Below are 16,617 nucleotides of genomic sequence, written 5' to 3'. Positions count from 1 at the left end.
CAAAAATGTTAACATTTAGGGATAAATAGTGTATTTATAGGCATGAGGAATGGCTTATATAAAGGAATACAGGAAGGAGATAATATGTGAAGTTTTCAGAACAACTGTTGCTATTTCTTCTTTATGCTCTAAGAAGACCATGACATCAGGAGGATGAGATGTCAGGACTTCAAAGTGGAATGGATTGCAAATGGAAGGCAGGGCTTTGCAAAATCACCAGCCTCACTCTTTTCCCTAGAGTCTCTTGGGTCCAGTGGCAAGTAACAGATCAGAATGATTCAGAATGGTCCTGGATGAAGTGAGGGATCTTGGCTTTTTTAAGTTAAGATCTTTTCCAGGTCCCCAGATTACCCGAGGTAACACCCATTAAGTAATTAAGGATAGGTAAGAGATGAGGCCCAAAAAAATGGTCTCTTTTACCTAATCATATTCAGTAAAATCTTACAATAATGTTAACACTGGAATATTAGTTTAAACTTTACTTATAAAATATTTTGTGAGGATTTTAGTTTTCAGGGTTTAAACTGAATCTATGATATATTTAATTTTATGTAGTGAGATATATCATGAAAGTTTTGTTTTGTTTTATGTTATTTTGTTGTATAAGCTCTGAGATTTGCAGTCAACTTGAATAACTCCAACAAAAAGAGGCCACTTCTCCAGGCTCTGTTAATTGGGTACTTATATCATGAGACATATGCATACTGTTTAATGAATTGTTACCATTTTGAATCAAACGGGCTTTGTTACTATTATACCTTCAAGAGTCACCCATTTGAAGGAAAATTTGAATATTATATGAAATGAGTGAATATGGATTTTGTTTTAACATAGTACCAGTTTTTTCTGTTTTCATCCATAGTACTTAAACCAGTCCTAAAGCTCATATTTTCAGAAGAAAATGAATATATAACTGGGATCATGACACATATATGTTCATGTATTGTCATAATACACACATATATCACCATAATCAAATAACTGATATCTCAATGTGGGTACACAATATACCACTAATTCCCATGGGAAATTCATAGAATCCTAGAATGAGACAGGATCTCAAAAGTCATCTAATTCAATCCTTTTCAGAGAGAATGAAGTGCCCTGACAACATAAGGTTTTATAACTCTGCTCATGTGGGAACCCACTATCACATAAAGCAGTCTATTTAATATTGCACTTCCAAATACAAGCAGTGTAATATCAAAAAAAATCCAGTCTCAAAAGGGTCAAATTCTGCCTCTGATATACACTGGTTGTGATTTACACTGGCACTGGACAAATTATTCAAGCTCATAGTGTCTTATGAATAGTTACCAATATATACTGATAAACTGAGTAATTTCTTCATTAAGATCTCTCTCTACAGAGAAATCACAAGATTTGTCCAAAAAATGTCCATTTATATTTGTCCTAAGTTTGTTTCTGAGTAATTTTAACTTATTGCTTATATTTTTATACTTGGAAGTCACAATAAATGTCTATCCCTTCTTCCATGTGAGAAACTTTAAAGTATTTGAAGACAATTATCTTGTCTCCCATCCCCCTAATCCAGTTTATTTTCCAAACTCAATAGCCCCAGTTCTTTCAGTTCTTACTACTATGACATGCTTTCAAGTTTCTCTCACCATCTGAATTCTACTACTAGATATGCTTTGGAGTAAAGATGTCCTTCATAATATCTTTGTTCTGGGAAATGGACTGAATATCTAAGTATTTTAGGTAAGACTTTGGTATTTAAGATTGACTCTGGCAAGGTATATACTGCGACTGTTCCCTTATTCTGGAAAATATAATCTTAAATAACAAAGTTTAAGATCACATTAAGTATTCTGATTTCCCCTTCAAATTATTAATTCATGCCTCATGACCAAATGAAAATTATCGCTGTCATGCAGTTATTATAACTATTTGCCATTCATACTGTATTTAAAAAGTTAAAATATTGAACTTAAATTCTTAGTTTTTTTTTGTCTTGATAGAGTAAAAGTGGCTAGCATATATTGTTCTCAACTCTGATCCTATAAGTCAGAGAATTAGTTACCCTTCTTTTTACCAACTACAAATTTTATAATAGTACCCAAGTCTTATGGTTTATTGCTAAAATTCTAATGTAAGATGCAAAAAATAACATTAATTTTCCCACCAGGATGTACTCCTTGGACTTCTGTATGAGACTTTAGTCCATCCATTTCAGCCCTAAAACTCATCGCTGGTTACTATGCTCTGTCTTTGAGTTTCTGTCCTACTCTGAAGAATAGAGAGCTCCTCTAAGAACCTCCATTTAAGGACAGCTCCCAGGCAATGATGTTTTTACATGGTTTCCATCTATAGTTCCCTGGAATATTCATCATGCTCACTTCCACCTTTTTTTTAAAGTTTCATTTTATATGTGATCTTTTTTTATTAAATTATAATCTCCTCAAGGGATGGGTTTGTCTTTTACGTTTCTTTGTCTTCCCAAAGCACTGCACAGTTTCTGGCATATAGTAGATAATGAAGTAACTGTTTAGTGACTAACTTCCCCTTCTCCCTTTTCTTCATACAAAGGACTGTTCAATCTCAAGCTTACACCTACGAGTATAAACCACTCGATGAAAAATATTCTGGAGTATAATCTCTATGTCATCATATAGCCTGTGAATTTCATTTCATAGAAATTATCTCCATTCACACATTTTTCTCCTTTTGAAAACAGCATGTGTGAGCAACACATATTCACAGCTGAAGTTGTTTTCTTCACATCTTAGAATGATGAAAAGTACATATTCATCTTTTTTCCTAAATTCAGAAACAGATGATAAAGATTTTTCCAAAATAACCTAGTCATGCTTTTGGTAAGTAGCCTTCTGAAAAAATCAAGAACTTTAGAACTCTGGCATCCTGAAAGGTATTAGTTACATGAAACAACATATTCAACTTAAGTTCATATTTTCCTGCTACCTTGTATAATTAAAGTGAACTCTACCAGAAAACTTCCTATTCCACCTACAAAGGAATGAGATTTGACAATTAATTTTGACACCTAGTAACTTACAAGCATTTTAATCAAAAAGAGTTTTCCATCAAATTAACTTTAAACCATTCCTCCTACCCAATTCTTTTTTCTTTTGACCCTGAACTCAGTTTTTAGAAGTTAGCATTCATTTCTTTCTCTCTCTCTCTCTCTCTCTCTCTCTCTCTCTCTCTCACACACACACACACACACACAATTGTTTAATAGCAAAAAAAAAAAAAAAAGGAACTGTAAAATGTGATAATTCAACTATCACTATGCATTTTCATAGGAAAGATCAAAGTTTTTAAAACTTGCCAAAGAATTTTTTAGGATTTATATAGAACAGTACATTAAAAAATTGTTTTCTATATTTATACATTTATGTGTAAAATTACTTTTAAATATTTATGTATATGTACTTCCAAGGAAAAAAGTAGAAATAGTACAAAAATGTGATTTTTATAAAGAAATCCACAAAGTCAGATTTGAATTTGGAAAAAGACTCTTAAATACAGTGAACTTGACAATACTTCTTAAATAAATGGTGTAATGAATTTTCTTAGCAATTTGTTTCAAGCCTAAATCATGCAAAATATATTTTACTCTACTGATAATAAAGTACCTATCTGATATTCATAGTTTTCTCCTTATATTTAGAATACTTTCACAAAAAATGGAATAGCACAACTAAAAAGGGCTTTTTCAGTAATGTAATGTTACAAATGAATATCTTCTGGCTTTTAAGGATGAAGTGACTTGCTTAAGGTCTTAAAAAGACAGAATTGAAATTCAAACCCAGGTCTTTGTACTTCAAATCCAGTTCCATTTATAATACCCTTTTTTATTGTGACAGATATAGATGACATAGAGGGACATTTCATCTACCTTAGTCTTCCTTGTGGATCTACTATTCACTTTTATTCATTTATTTTTTCTTCTTTGTTTCTATATTTTCAGCCTACTATTACACTTTAGCCACCAAAATTAGCACTTGCAACAATAGCAAAAAAAAAAAAAAAAAGAAAGATTCCAAAATAAGAGAAACCTAAAGCTATCTGCCTGCTATACATATTTATGGTGAGAAATAATAACTTACCTCATATATATTAACAAATGCTCACTCTCATGAGAGAAGAAAAGGGAATTGTTGTTTTGTTGTTTCAGTAGTGTTCTGCTCTCCATGACCCCATTTGGAGTTTATTTAGCAAAGATAATAAAGCAGTTTGCCATTGCCTTCTTCAGATCATTTTATAGTTGAAGAAACTGAAGCAAACAAGATTAATTAATTCACCCCAGATCATACAGTTAGTTCGTGTCTATGGTCACATTTGAACTCAAGTTTTCTTGACTCCAGAACAATATTCTGTCCACTAGTGCTCTATGGTGTCTTTTATGTCGTTACAGTCTAGTGAGGGAAACATTTTCCAAAGAGAATATCATTTGATGATGTTGGGCCACATCAATTAATTAACAATTAAGTATTTTTAAAGTATCTGCCACGTATCAAATACTGTGCTAAGGAGACAAAGACAAAAAAGACATAGGCTCTGATCTCAAGAATCTTATATAGGTACATGTAATTTCTCCCAATTTAATTTAAGTAAATATATGTACAAAACATGTAAGATATAAGGCCATTTAGGTTAGAAAGGAAGTCACTGACAGCTGGAAGTCTTTTGTAGGTGATGAATAAGTGGGCCTTTGAAGGAAGAAAGATTTTTTAAAAGCTCCAGTTTAGGAAAGAATTTATTTCAGGCATACAAACATATGGAACATGGAAGGTGAAATATCATATATGAGGCATAACAATTAGAAAAGCATGACTGAATCACAATATACATGAATTGAAATAAAATGTAAATAGCCTACAAATTTGAGTTGGATTCAAAAATAAAGGGATTTAAATATCAAGAAGAGAAGTCTGTATTTTATCCTCAAGGATAGGAATTAATAGGAAATTAATGAAGCTTTTGAAACAAGGGAAGACTAGGTCAAACATCCATTTTAGGATATTACCTTGACTATATTGAAGATGGATTGGAGAGTGAGGGGACTGGAAACAAAAAGAACAAAGAAGACGGTATTATACTGGTCCAGGTAACAGGTGATGAGGGCTTAAACTAAGGTAAAAGCCATGTGAATGATAAGAATAGGTGGAAAGAATTATAATATAATCAATACATATTATTTATCAATTATAATTATAGCATGAACTTTGGTAACTGATAGAATACAATGGAGTGAAGAAGAAAGAGTCAAGGATCACTTTTAGACTGTAAACATATGACTGAAACAATGATGGTATTATTGATAGCAATAAACTATTTGGAAGAAGGATGCCTACAGAGAGAAAAGTAATAAATTCTGCTTTGAACACATTGAATCATATATGCCTGCATGACATCCAGGAATGTCTGGAAGAAAATTGATGATGCAAAATGAAACTTGGAAGAAAGGGTAAGGTAGGTAGACAGATAGATAGGAGGGTCAATGAATCTATGAGAGATGTAAATAATACAGAAAGTTTTATACTTTAAAATCAAGATAGTATGGAAAATTGTAATCATTAGTTTGAATGTTCAGAACATACCTCTTCAGTATCAGAATGGAATCTCATAATATAGTTATGGTTTTCTATATTCCACGGAGATATACATATATATATATATATATATATATATATATATGTGTGTGTGTGTGTATAAATGATGCATGATGTATGGTGAGTTACATCATTTCTGTGCAAGTCCAATGTCTCTAGTTGTATGCTATTTCACTCAAATTGTTTTTCTCCCTTAGGTTTTGCTTGTTAATCTGATGCATAATAAACACAAATAGGAATTGTGGAATCTATGATGTTTTCATTAAATAATCCCCTGCTGTTTGGAAATATTTGTGGGTTTTTTTTTACATATCCTAAATGAGTATGAAAAATTTCATAACTACTGCAAAAAAAGAAATGCTAACAAAAGACTTCACCTAGACTTGTGATGATGGGCAATGATAACCTTGATAAATGGTTTGGTCAGTAATCTCCCTCTGTCAGTACTGATAATTATTCCAAAATTAATAATTTTATTGAATTGCTTGGAGTACTGAAAAGTTAAGTGGGTTTTCTACCTAGAGTTACAACGCGAGCATGCTTTAAAGGCACCTAAGTCTTCTGAACTCTTTTCCTAGGATATGACAATACCACAAGGTGTCTAATGATAGTATTAAGATGATTACATATTGAAAGGACTAATAATTCTTTTCAATAATATCAATCCAGAGGGAAAGTAGCTATCATGAAAACTTATGAGTTCAACAAACAATTGTTAGTAGAAATAGTCTAATTGACATTTCTTAAACTAAGCACATCTATGCTCCACTGTTAAAAATATAAATAAAGCAGATTTTCATCTATTCAGACAATCCCAAGTCTTCCTAATTTTATGAGGCAGTATGGTATTTTAAAATAATGAATAAAAATAAACAATTTTACAATTTAAACTTTATATATTTCTTCCTCTATGAAGCCTCACAGGTTACAGACAAAAATTGAAGCTTCTCTCTCCAAAGTTATGAATGGTCTCTTAATTGCCATATCAATTTCTCAATCTTCATCATTTTTGATCTCTCAAAATTTTCATGATTTTCCACTCTTTTAGTTCTTTTCCTACTACCTGACTATTCCTTTGTTGCTTTTGCTAGATCTTTGTCAACATTACACTCCCTAATCTTGGATATTCCACAGTTCTCCATCCTGAATCCTTTTCTTCCTCTATCTTATTTAACTTGATGATCTCATCAGATTTCATTGATTTAATTATATCATCTCTATGCTGATGATTCTCAAATCTGCTTATCCAGTACTAATTCTCTACTGCCTTCTAGTCTTCCATCTCCAACTCCCAATAAGACATCTTACATTAAATGTACTTTAGCTATCTTAAACTTGGCATGTTCAAAACTGAACTCATTATCTCTACCATCACCACCCCTATCTTCTCCTCTTCCTAACTTCTTTAATACTACTGATTCCTTAATATACCATCCTCCCAATCCCTGAGGCTCACTATTAGTTATAATCTTCAATTCCTCAATCTTTCTCACTACCCATATCTAATTTGTGGCCGAGACCTGAAATTTTTACTTTTAAACATCTCTCATATATGCTCTCTTTTCTTTTTGAACATCTTGAATTTCTTTTTGTCTCAAGCAATTAGTAATAAATATTTAAATATTTTTATTGATAGATTGATAAAATTAAGGAGCAATATCTTCTGGCCTGAGTCTTAAAAATGTGATAATTCAAAAAGAACTGGAGGACTTAAAGACAGAAAATCAGAAGACATAATTGAAAATGAACCATTTAAGAAAAAATGGTTAACCTCTAAGGAAACAAAATAACTTCACAGAAAGCTATCATTAGCTGATATTTTAAAGTAACATACCGATAGAGACAAGAACATCTGAATACAAGCAAAGAAAAAAAGTCATTCCTATGAGTACAATGTCAGGAAATCTAATCCCAGAAGGAGCTGAGAACTGAGACAAATGCCAAGGAAAACAACAGCAGCAACAACAACAACAACAAAAAAACAATAACAAGAAATGTCTTTTGTTTGTTTCTTTGTTTAGAAGTATCAAGGTAAAAAAAAAAAAAACAAAGAAAATATAGATCAGATATATTCCAGGAATATGTCAGCACTGAATGAACATGACTGGTAGAGCATAAAACTACTGAAATTCTATTTTCTTTGTCTTCTCTCTCAAACAAAAGGATCTTCAGACAACAAATCAAATGAAATAATATTTGTAAAGTGCTAACAACAGTGGTTACTATATAATTGCTGCTTAATAAATGCTTATTCCCTTCCCCCAGAGTAAAGAGAGTAAACAAAAATAGGAATGCACTGAAACTGAAAGTAACAAAGATAAAAAATACATGTTTTAATGTAGTAAAAATTACATATTTATACAGAGTCTGGATATTTAACTGCAAAACTATTTCAGTGATCTTTGAGGAACCATGTAATAATTGGTGAGGTTCCATAACAAAAGAGATGGTCCTCATTTTCAAAATGAACAAAAAAGAAAAGTAGAAGTAAGTTTTCTAAATATTAGACTAATTTACTATGTTCAATCTAAAACAAAATGCCAGGAATATTAAACTAACATCATAACATGATACATATAGAAGAAATATAAAATTTACTCTAGAGTTACAGATTAAGAAATATGTTTGTGAGCATTTTAGAATGAAGGTACATGGAGTCACTCTGGGTTCAGGACAAAAAATCATGAAAAACTTTCTTTCCTAATAGGGATCTTAGATTGATTTATCAGGGGAACATTACAGAAATAGATGATCTAGGCTTCAAAATGTTATTTGACGATTTATGTTATAAACAGGATAAAACTGATTCATTTGTAATGGATAATTAGTAAAGTTGTTTTGTTTATTTATGAATATTTATTTTATTTTATATTATTAACTTTATTACCACCACTCTGAGAATTCTCATAGAAACAAAGTAAAATGATTAAGCTAATTTAACAATACTCCCATATAAAAAGACTCTGCAACATTCTCTATTTGTAGTAACTTATCCTCCTCTATTTTTGAAGTAAAAAAAAAAAAAATTGCTCCTTTACAGCTTCCATCCATTAAGATAAGAAAAACCGATTCCTTGCAACAAATATGCAACAACTATTAAGCCAACTAGTCAAGTAAAACAAATTCACTCATTGACTGGATAGAAAAATAGGTTACTCTCATTCTGCACCCTAAATCCATGACCATCTCCCACAAGGTGGATGGTTTTTCTCATCACTTCATTTGGAATCATAAATGGACTCTAAATTGATCTTAGTTCTTGTAACTTTCAAAGTTGTCTGTTTCTTCAGTGCAGTTAAGGTATAACTTGCTCTGGTTCTAATCATTTTATTCTTCATCAGCTTAAGAAGTTTTCTAAATTATTCATATTTAGGATATTGCTAATTTAGTACTAATTGTTGTGCTGATTTTGCTGATTTACTGATGATGATGCAATAAAATTATATTAAAGAGCCATTAAAAACATAAAAAATAAACTGGAGGCTAATTTAACCTAAAAATTAATTGGTCAAAGAATAAATCAAAGAAATAATGATTTCATTAAAGCTAATGTTAATAATCAGACAAGATACAAAAATTTGAGCAATATCATTAGTGAAGTATATAAGAGAAAATTTATATCTCTAACAACTTTTATTCACCAAAAAAAGATAATTAACTAGTAATGTATTGGAATCCTAGTGTTAACTCAACTTGAAACAAAGTACTAAGTGGAACTGAGAAACAATGCTGTACTCACTGGAGTTCACGTGTTTGGGCGATTTCAGGATTTAGTATGAAATATCCAAATTCACACCTCTCTTGAAACTCTCAGGGCTAGAGAGCACTCTGGGAGAAACCCATAATTCCTCTCTCTCAGAAGAGATCCTATATAAGAAACAGATAGAGGTTCTCTTGAGGAGTTGAGTTGAAAACACTGAGAGAAGAGTTCAGCTGAATTAGATTGAAGAAGGGAGCATCGGTCAGTTCAGCAGAAGCCCACTCTAGGAGACCCAACCAGATTGGGAGATCATATATATAGAGAGAAAGCTCTTAGAGCTTCGAGGAAGTTATTTGGGAATATTCCCAGGGGTCGAAGAGGAACACTCTGGGACAGACACAGAGCACCCTGGGAGATTGAAAGCCAGAAGCCCTCTCTCGGAGGCAAGACAAATTCAACTTGGTGCTGGGTGAAGGCTGAAGAAAGCAGAGGCAGAAGCAAAGGACAAAGCTGCAAAAGCTCTTAGAACCAAGCAGAGAGATAGGCCTCAACTAACCGGGCTATTTTGGAAGGAGAAAATAAATGTTTGCATTTTTACCAGCTGGTTGCATTTTGGGTAATTATTTACTTTCAACTGAAATTAAGGCTGCCTCCAGAAAACCTCCCCGAGAAACCCCTCTCCCAGAGGGAACTATTATTATTTTAAAGAAGAAAAAACACCACAGTAATGCAACTAAAAATCACTAGTAAGCCAACTAATTAAATACCAAAATAAAAAAACAAAGATGAGATTAACAAAATCAAAAAAAAAAAAAATGAGTGAATAAAGAGATTCTTTAAAGAATAAAATATATAAACCATGAATCAGAAAAACAAATTACCAAATTACCAAAAAAATTCACAACACATAAGAAAAAATATATTCTTAGAAATTATTTTGTCTAGCAATATTATTAAATAAGTAATTTAAATGAAATAAATGAGTACTTATAAAAATAAAACAGTTAAAAGGAAAAGAAAAAAAAAATTAAAAGCCACCCAATGATTGACAAATAAATTGAACAGGCCATGGACTTCTAAACTATGAACTTCCAGAATGCCAATGTCTGGATGAATTCAGAATGGATTCTTTCAAACAAAGAAGAGTCAATTTTAATATTATATAAAATTTTAATGGCAAAAAATATTAAATTCCTTATATATGTATAAATTCCTTTTATAATACAGAGTTTTGATAAATAAACCATCAAGTCAGTCAGAACTGACAGAGAATTATAGATCAGTTTTCCAAATGAACATAGATGAAAAACTTTTAAATAAAAACATTATCAAGAAGGACAAAACAACATAGCACAAGGGTTATACATAATGATGAAATTGGATTTATTCTGGAAGTGTAATGTCAGTTTAATATTAGAAAACATAAACTTAAAGCCATTAATAATAAAAATCATTATCATTTACATAAAAATAGAATAATCATTCCTCTTAAAAACAATATAAACATAGGAACAAGTTTAATTTTCCTCAAAATGACAAATAGTATATATACCTAAAACTGATAGCTACAATTTTATATAAAGAGGAAAACTCAAATTTTTTTCCAGTAAAATCAGGGCTGACACAAAGATATCCATTATTACTTCTGTTGGATATAGAACTTCCATCTTCTGTTGCCTGCTTAATCTCTAACTTGCAATTTAGAGAACTTCCTTTGTAAAGAGATGCAACCTTTCATTTGACTTCAAGCCTTCCATCCCCTGCTGTGCCTGTTCCTCAAGGTGGACAGCAGGATTTCCATCAACTTTCATGTCCTGATGCATTGTCTACTGCTGCAACCTATCCTGTCTAATTTCCAGACTCTGGCCTGTGCCTCCCATCTGACTATATGCCCATGTAGTCATGTGACTTTTATATCAAGCTTCATTTGTCTCCTATCTAATCTGTAGTCTGTTTTGTGAAGAGGAATGACACTTTCCAACACTCAGAACAAAAATTGTTGGGAAAATTGGAAAGTCATCAAGCAGAAACTAGGTACAGGCACTCAATATACCAAAATAAGTGCAAAATGAGTATATAATGAAAACTTAAAGGGTGATATCATAACAAAATCAGTGGAGTATAAAAAAAAGTACCTGTCACATTATGGATAGGTGAAAAGTTTGTGAACCTACAAAACATAGAAAAGTTCTTGGTGGTTAAATAGATAATATCAAGCATATAAAATTAAAAGTTTTTTTTTTTGATAAAGTTCTCATTTCTAAAAATATATAAGGAACATATATGATATAAGGAAGTGTGATACATAATACTACATTTATACTATATATAATATAATAATATAAAGAAAACGTGTATAAAATACATAAGAAACAAAGCCAAATTTATAAAAAAGAACCATTCCCCCCAAAATTAGTAAACGATCAAAAGTATGAAAGACAGCTTTTAGAAGGAAGAAATCAAACACAATAGTCATGGTGAAAGTGTTCTAAATCCCCAAATATTAGAAAAATACAAATTTCTTTGTAGAAAAATACAAAACTTTAAGGTACTATGTAACAGTCATCAAACTGAATGATAAAAAAAGAACATTGAAAATGTATGGGGAATACAGAAAAAAGTCACACTAATGCAGGGTATGTGAAGTTGTGAATTAGTTCAACCATTCCAAAAGGAAATGTGGCACTATGACCAAAAGGTTGTCAAATCATGCACCCTTTTCAGCCAACAAGATTGCTACAAGGATTATATTACAAGGGGAGAAAGAGAGAGAGAGAGAGAGAATATGAATGTGTGTGTATTCCACCCTCTTTATGGTTGCAAAGAATTGTAAACTGAAAAAATGTCCATCATTTGGATAATGGTTGACCAGCTTGTGATATGTGATGAAATACTACTGTAATGTAAGAAATGGCAAAGAAAAACCTGGCATGATTTATTTGAACTGATACAAAATAAAATGAGCAGAACCAAGAGAACAATTTACACAGTGATAGCAATATTGTAAAAGATAATCAACTTTTAAAGATTTCATAAATGATTAACACAATGACCTAATAGAATTTCAAGACTGATGCTGAAAATGATTTAAACCATTAGATTAACCAATGGACTCAAAATTACAGACAAAAGCATTTTTTTTCATTTTGTTTTCTTGATTTTTTTAAAGAATACTGCAGAAAGTTTTTTTTTATATGACTTACTCATTATCTATAATGGGTTTTCTATTTATTGTTTTTTTTAATAAATGGGTGAATGGTGGGAGAAGGAAGAGTATTTGGAACTAAACATAAAATAGAATTTCAAAAATAAATAAGGAAATATCACAAAAATGGGAGCAAAGCTCTAAATCACTGTTGAACAGGGAAATGCAAATTAAGACAACTCTGAGTTACCGCTATAGCCCTCTCAGATTGGCTAAGATAATAGGAAAAGATAGTGATGAATGTTGAAGGGCATTGGTAAAACTGGGACACAACTACATTGTTGGTGGATTTGTGAACTGATCCAACCATTCTGGAGAGCAACATAGAATTATGCCAAAAGGCCTATAAAACTGTGCATATACTTTGACCCAACAGTGTCTCTACTAGGCCTGCATCCCAAAGAGGTCATAAAAAAGGGAAAAGGATCTACATTGGCAGAAATATTTGTAGCAGCCCTTTAATGGAGGCAAGGAACTGAAAACTGAGAGGATGCCCATTGTTAGAGAATGGCTGAAGGAATTATGATATATGAATATTATGGAATGTTATTGTTCTATAAGGAATGATCACCAGGATGATTTCAGAAAGACCTGAAGGGATTTACATGAACTGATGTTGAGTGAAGTGAGTAGAATCAAGAGAACACTGTACACTGCTCCAACAAGATTATATGATGATTAATTTTGATGGATATGAGGTAATTCAGGCCAATTCCAATGGTCTTATGATAGAGAGAGTTATCTGCACCCAGAGAGAGGATTGTGGGGACTAAGTGTGGATCAAAACATAGTATTTTCACATTTTTGTTGTTGTTTTCTTGCTTTTTGTTTTTTTTTTTCTCTTTTTTCCTATTTTATCTGATTTTTCTTGTGCAGCATGATAATTGTGGAAATATGTTTATAAGAATTGCACATGTTTAATATGTACTGGATTGCTTCCTGTATAGGATAAAAGGTAGAGGAAAGGGTGGGAGAAAAAATTTGGAACACAAGTTTTTGCAAGAGTAAATGTTGAAAATGCATATATTTTGAAAATAAAAATGTTTAATTTAAAAAAATAAAAAAACAAACTAAAAAAACAAAAATGTGAACAAAAAATTCAATGTACAACACAACCATGTACACAAAATTAATTTGTTTCCCTGAATTAATATACAAAATTTCTATATATGTGGATTTCAGTTGTATTAGTTCTTAGTTTAGACACAGTGGATAGGTGTATAATGGAAAAGTATAGACTGTGGAGTGGGAAAAACTCATTTTCTGGAGTTGAAATCTGGCTTCAGAAACTAGTTATTAGCTTAAAAATGCCAAAGTCTACCATTTTATCAAGGGCTATTTTATCTGTCACCTTGATCTATATCTTGCCATTAGACTCTCATGGTTCAGGAGGGGAAATGAGACAAATGATCTTACACATTTCTCCCTTACTTAAATTCAATTCACTTGCATGTCATGGTATCACTTTCCTGATGTCATGGTCCTCTTTTGAGAATAAAGGCCAAACAACAACAGATACCCTGAGCAAATCACTTAAACGTGTTTGCCTTGGCTTCCTCATTTGTAAAACAAGCTGAAAAAGGAAATGGCAAAGCACTCCACTAACTTTGCTAAGAAAACATGAAAAAGGGGATACAAAGAATCAGGCACAACTGAAACAACTGAACAAGAGTAACATTTAGTTTTCCAAGTGATATCATGATTTGCAATTACAGTGTGCATATGTGTGTGTTCATGTGCGTGTGTGTGCGCGCATGTGGGGGGGGGCAGTCAGGAAGAATCATGTGGAAAGTCCAACAAAATAAAAATATAATTTTAGCACATATTTGAAATTTGAAGATGTTTTTGGGGTTCCCAACTTGCATTGGGTTCATCATTCTTGTTCAGAAAGAGTAGCTCCATTTCTTACAGCTTTGTGCTAAACTTATGTAAGAGTTCATGTAGCTTCTTTCCCAGATACCAATTAGACTGTACCATATGAGGTCATGCTTCAGGCAATGTTCAGTGTTTCTTCAGATCTTTCTGCCTTTAGCTGCACAGATGCTTCAATATCTTTTCATCTTTCATCATATCTCCATGGTTAAATTATATATATATATATATATATATATATATATATATATATGTGTGTGTGTGTGTGTGTGTGTGTGTGTGTGTGTATATGAACAATCCCTAGTGTCAATATTGATATGTCTTTCTCCTCTCTCATTTACCAGAAACCCAATTTAGAATTCTTTCCTTCACTGGCATCTTCTTGTATTGTCAAATTCACAAAGGCTAAAGATGCTATTTCTGTTATATCCATGAGTTTGAGTTTAATTTAATATATCCTGATATCTGAATCCTAGGAGATTCCCTTGACATTTACAATTTGGTAATTTAACCTTGTTTGAGGACCTTGAATCTAGATTCACATCTTATTTCTAAATGATGATAACTATCTTTGGTCTTTTTTTTCTCTGCTCTTATTTATAAACTGCTTTTTGGACTATTATTTCAGTTTCTACAAACCCCTACTGTTTTTCTGAAAATGATTGTTAATTTTTTGCATGTAATTTAAAAATGCTTTAATGAAACATATTTAAATAATTTTACAAATCAAATAATAAATTTTACATTATAATTTTTCCAGTTAATTCTTAAAACCATCCACTCTCTTCCATGGCAAATGACCTCAGTTACCAATGGATTTTAATTAGTTTTTAAAAGTGATAAAAGATTGAATTCACTAACCCAGGAAAAGCATCCATTTCTAAGATTTTTTTAATGAACAGACGAAAATCTCTTGGAAGGTAAATACTAATCAAGGACTACTAATATTCATTACTCTCTAAATTTTTAAAGTACATTCTGATTCTCCTAATTCAACTGGTGTACTATCTGCAAGGGCAAATATGACCACACGATATCATTGCTAAGTTACAATCTCAGTAATAGGATGTTCCAAAAGCCATTTTTTATTTCTTTGGCTAAAGAAACAGAGCAAAAGAACAAATTTTAAAAGTCAGCTGGAGAGCAAAAGTCAACAAGTATAATTGAAAAATGGAAATATAACAAGGAGTTAGGGAAAAACTTACTAAACTTCAGAAGTCATAAAGAATAAGAAACAAAGTAATTCATCTGAGCCTAAAAAATGATAGAGACAGTGAATAGCAGTGTAAGCAAATGATATAAAATTTATTATTAAAAATAATGGATATTTATTAGATAAGTGAAATTTAATGTAAATTATTTCATTTTATAAATAAGTATGTTATAGCAGTATAAACCCTAAACTAAAATAAATTTGCATTCACTTCATCTTTTCTGAAGTTTATGATTCCATAAGGGATTGTAATATAATTTTTACATGGCTCCAAGTTTTCACAACTTTAAATTTGGCTAGTCTGAATGCAATGTGGGAACTTAGCAAGAGTCATCTATATATGGAATCAAGAGACCAAGAGTCCAAATCCTCACTGTACAAGTTACTAGTTTGTGACCATTGATAATTCTCTTAATCTCCCTAAGCCTTAATCTTTTCATCTGTAAAATGGTGGTAGTAAAACTTTTCCTAAATGCCTCAGAAAATTATTTTAAGAGAAGGGTTTTAAAATATGTAACATAGTATTTGAATGTGATATAATTATCATTTTGGCTGTTTATTTCTTTTCTCTTCCTCTATTCACCTTTGACAATTTCATTGACAAAAAAAAGCACCATTTAGTAGTAGAAGGCATGAATATCCCGTAAAACATATTTGAAAAAAAAATAGTTCTAAATTCAAAGGGATGTGAAGAAAAATGAACAAATATCACCTGAACTCTCACTGAAGAAACTTAACTTTTTTACTTTCTCTAAATTGACTGTCACTTTCAGCAGTTGCTGTAATAATTTTTTTTTTCTTTTCTACCTAAGCATTCTATAAAATGCTTTCTTCATTCTTTATCAGAAAAGGACTTTGCCTAATGATTTGTTGGGAAAAAAATATAGACCATTCACTCTGAGTGATTTCTTTTATCTTTTAGATTTCACCTTCCTGTGACATCATCTCTTATTGTTTCATTCATTACTACATACTGTAGTAATACATACATACATATATTACTGATGAAGAGATAGTCTTTCTTAGC

The 16,617-nt window shown here is 31.5% G+C and overlaps 1 protein-coding gene across 2 annotated transcripts in view; it reads right to left on the bottom strand.

Annotated features, from left to right (window-relative positions):
- CHRM3 (cholinergic receptor muscarinic 3) overlaps positions 1-16,617 on the bottom strand; it is a 616,899-nt gene that overhangs the window by 585,851 nt on the left and 14,431 nt on the right. The window contains exon 1 of one of the 2 annotated variants that reach the window (XM_031966949.1): positions 9,340-9,548. The exons of the other annotated variant lie outside the window; for it this stretch is intronic. The gene's annotated coding sequence lies outside the window, so the exon portion shown is untranslated. Of the gene's footprint in view, positions 1-9,339; positions 9,549-16,617 lie in introns of those variants that run through there. 2 annotated transcript variants of the gene reach the window in all.

Source organism: Sarcophilus harrisii, chromosome 4 (assembly GCF_902635505.1).
Source record: "Sarcophilus harrisii chromosome 4, mSarHar1.11, whole genome shotgun sequence".
NCBI lineage: Eukaryota > Metazoa > Chordata > Mammalia > Dasyuromorphia > Dasyuridae > Sarcophilus > Sarcophilus harrisii.
Note: the sequence above shows the minus strand (reverse complement) of the source record. Positions and strands in the feature narration are given on the sequence as shown.